Below are 4442 nucleotides of genomic sequence, written 5' to 3' on the forward strand. Positions count from 1 at the left end.
CCAATCAGCACTTCCCCAAACTTCAACACTTCTAAAACTGTTTGCTTGTAACTATACCTCACTCCCTCTTCTGGCTTTCATTTTGTGGATCTGTCTTACCCATACTCTTCTTTTAATGGGCTTTTGATTGAAGGGCCTCTGAGCTAAATCCCCGGCCCTACTCGTTCTCTACACTCCCCTTTGTGCTGACTTCCGCTCTGCTCTACCAATCAGCATTCTTCCCCAAACTTCAACACTTCTAAAACTGTTTGCTTGTAACTATACCTCACTCCCTCTTCTGGCTTTCATTTTGTGGATCTGTCTTACCCATACTCTTCTTTTAATGGGCTTTTGATCCTCTGAGCTAAATCCCCGGCCCTACTCGTTCTCTACACTCCCCTTTGTGCTGACTTCCGCTCTGCTCTACCAATCAGCATTCTTCCCCAAACTTCAACACTTCTAAAACTGTTTGCTTGTAACTATACCTCACTCCCTCTTCTGGCTTTCATTTTGTGGATCTGTCTTACCCATACTCTTCTTTTAATGGGCTTTTGATTGAAGGGAACCTAACTGTATGCTCAGTTATTTTCCTGGATGCAAACTCAGTTTAGACACTTCTGAGTACCACAGCCAAAAGTCACATCACTCCCCAGATATGTGAGAAAGGACTTCTTTGGTTTCTCAGGGTGGCCCACAGGTCAGCTGACAGCAACCATGTGAAAAAAGATCCATAAGCAGAGCTGCCCACAAACAACAAAGTCATGAGAAATTACATACTGTTGTTGTTCTAAGACATTAAACTTCGGGTAGTCTCTTGCATGGCAATAAATAGATTAGAGACAGTGTTCTCATAACCAAGTCATAATATAATTTTATTGCTCAAAATTTCATTTAGGCAACACCATCTTCTTTTTCAGTTTGCCTTCTGTCCACTACACTGGCCTACATCTCTCCTCCAGGAGCCCCCAAGGAGGGCTGAGGACAGAACCCAGGACATCACTCCAGCCATGCAGGCACTCTGCCCTTCAACTCCACCCCTGGCCAACTTCAACATTCATTATGCCAGCCCTTCCTCCTCAGTGGGCAGATTCAACTACGCCCCCACAACTAATCTCTTTCTCTACATTCTAGCCTTTGTTGTGTATTAATACGGAAGGGCTGGGCAGAGGTGATAAAATCAAATCCTAAAAATTAGAGTCAGATTTTATTGTTTACAGTTTAAATCTTTATAATCAGAAAAGGCTGCACTGAATAGTTAACAATTAAGCATAACAATGGTTTTCAATTAGCTTTTTATCCTCATGTACTGTGGCCCTCACATGCTTGACAGGGTGGGTATAGAAGACTAAGACGAGGCACTTCTGAATCCTCTCATTGAATCCCTATGAAACATCATCTTTTAATTCAAATATAGACCTTGACTTAAATCTGGCTGCCAATTTTTCTAACCACCTTACTCTTTCTTTTCTAAGAGTTTTAGGCAGAGCCAATTCTACGGCAATATTCCACAATTATGGTAAGTAATCACCTGTCTGCTCCAAGTAAGAAACAAAAATCAAGACCACTTTCAGCATAGCTAAGTGATTAATTATAATCAATAAATTGGAGTTATCTTCTTAATCCTAGTGACTATTTTCAAAAAATGAAAATGTACCCTATAAATTATGAAAATATGCTTATGTTCTAATGTGTCATATGCTAAAACAAAACATTTGAACTTCTCCAATTCTATGCATAACTGACTTTCATAAAGAACACAGTTCTAGAGAAGCCATTTCTCTTAACAGAAATGGAAGAAACATTTTGCCATTTTTAACTAAGTCATTAAGTCCATTATAGAACAGGCTGTGATACAAACTTTATTTTTCTATGCTTTTTCATTAAAATTACTTTAAATTATTTCATTTAAAATGAAGTCAAGAACAATGGAAATCAGATATGGTTAAGATAGTGAGCTCCAAATAAATTAAAAATATTTCTACCCTCTTTGCATTTTTGAAAAGATGTAAAAAGTAGAACATTGGCTAACACTAACGGCTAAGAGTCATTACACATGTACTGTATGAGCACTTGACATATTTACAGTCCCTCACTTTAAACCTCACAACTGGGAGTTATGCGCCACTGTTATGCCTCTTGTACAGATGAGAGATTTGAGCAATGAAAGGATTACAACACCTTTCCCATCATCACACCCACACAGCCAGGACTCTGACCCAGGCAAAACTGAGGTCCCCACTTTCTACCATGATTTCACAATATTCACAACATTCTGTTGACTTTTTGAAGTGTCTAAGACAAAATTAATTAGTATACAAGCATTGCATTAAGTTCAACAGTTCCCCATACTTTGAGAAACTGTAATAAAAAAGTATTATCTGTATAATTTTATTTCTAATATAATTTGGTTATAATTATAGAAATTACAGATTCAATATCTGTGAACCAAGAAAAAGAAATAAGCTTTAAAGTTGCATAGCGTATAATTAAATACGCTATATGCTTGATTAAATATGCAGCTTCTTTAAGTATCCAATGACAACTATTTTCAGTAGAGTTGCCCAAGCTGGACTCAAACTTGAAATCCTTCCTGCCTCAGCTTCCCAGGATGCTGAGATTACAGGAATGTGGCACCGTGCCCAGCTAGATGACTCAACTATTAACAGTACCACCTCACATGATTCCTGTGGATTAAAAAAGATGATACATACAAAAGTACTGCTCAGGATGTACCACAAAACAAATACGAAATAAATGCTTTCACATGACAATTACTGATGCTGATGAATTATTAAGAATATCTACTTTGGTAATTGTAAAAAGAAGAAAATGTACTATCTATGTCATTATAATCACCACTTACAACCAACTTTAATAGAAGACAAGTCCTTTGTATATTTTTTCCACTCTCATACAATTTAAAATTCTGTCTATTCAAATTTTTTGAACAATTTTCATATTCATTTCCAAAATTCTTCTGTCCCTTAGACATAGCATTTCAAGTTAGGGTTCCTGTCTTCAATTTCTATCTTACAGCATCTTATTGTTAAGGAGATTTTTAGAAATTCTAAAGAATCTAACAGAGTAAAGCTAGTATAGCTTAGCTCTGAACAGGATAGACATTAATTGGGACCTGATTTTAAATTTTTACCAACACAGTCAAATATCAAGTTCATTCTTACCTGTGTATACATGCCTGAAAAAGCAGCTTTCTTATCCATGAGTAGGTGGGTAAAACCAGGTAAGGTTTTCTTTGTTTTTTGTTTTTTTATGACTGAGGAACAATTCTTACGTTAACACTCGGTTCAACCAAAAGAGGAGACACATTTTCAAAGACAACAGCAAAGGTATGCAGACATTTGACCAAGAGCAAGCACAAATTATTTTAATCAAAATAAAAACAAAGTTGTGAGTATATAAATTCACTTAGTTCACACACTTAGGATATGCAAGAGGGAAGTTCTGAACTCAGGAGACCAATTCCAAAAAGTTTTAACCACGGAGCTAATCCAAATTTCAGGCTGTGGGCATAGCTCAGTGGTAGTGTTTGCCTAACACTGCAAGGTCCTGGATTCAACTCCCAACGTTGCCAAAACAAAACAAAAACATCTCAGAAACCAAATTTCATGCTAATGAGCTGAATATTTGTATTTTCCTACTTGAAGGTCCATTTGTCTACGTGTGTTACAGCAAATATACTCTACAATATACTTATACAAACAGTATTGACCTCTTTGTCTCTGTCTCTCTCTTGGTGAACCCAGTGCTTTATCACTGAACTACATCCCCAGTGCATTTTTTATTTTGAGATACAATCTTGCTAAGTGGCCCAGATTGGACTTGATGTTGTTATCCTCCTGCCTCAGCCTTCTGAATAGCTGGGATTATAAGTGTACACCCTCAGGCCTAACTTGTCTTTTTTCAACAACTCAATTTTGATAAATTTTTAAATAACCATTTTTTTAACTTAATTAAGGATACGGTATTTTCCATCTTTTACAGCAGTGAAAAGCATTATTTATAATTCTGTAACAGTGAGGGATTATTTATAATTTCCATAAAAATATAAATTGGTACTAATTATTCTGTAGGATAATTATTCTGAGGAAAAGTGAGCCATCACTGGCTCAGGAACAGTCATTAAAAGAAAAGCTAAGGGAGGTGGGAGAGGGAGTTATTGGGGGGGATTTAGCTCAGTGGTTCTGCTGCCTGCCTTGCAAGTGTAGGGTCCCAAGTTTGATCCCTGACACACACACAAAAAGCTATCATTTTCAAGACTGCTCACTTTCTAGCTGACTTTAGCAAGTCTGAGGGGAGCAAGGAGGAACATCACAGCCATTTCTGCTTCAGCCTGCAGAGACAGAATGCCAAGGGTCCGGGGATTTAGCTCTGTGGTTCTGCCGCCTGCCTCGCAAGCACAAGGACCTGAGTTCGATCCCCAGTACCAAAAAAAAAAAAAAAAA

General features: G+C 37.4%; 1 protein-coding gene across 5 annotated transcripts in view; it reads right to left on the bottom strand.

Annotated features, from left to right (window-relative positions):
* Akt3 (AKT serine/threonine kinase 3) overlaps window positions 1-4442 on the bottom strand; it is a 265681-nt gene that overhangs the window by 96438 nt on the left and 164801 nt on the right. The gene's annotated exons all lie outside the window — the stretch shown is intronic.

This window comes from Fukomys damarensis, unplaced genomic scaffold (assembly GCF_012274545.1).
Source record: "Fukomys damarensis isolate Sample0158 unplaced genomic scaffold, DMR_v1.0_HiC HiC_scaffold_11, whole genome shotgun sequence".
NCBI classification, from domain to species: domain Eukaryota; kingdom Metazoa; phylum Chordata; class Mammalia; order Rodentia; family Bathyergidae; genus Fukomys; species Fukomys damarensis.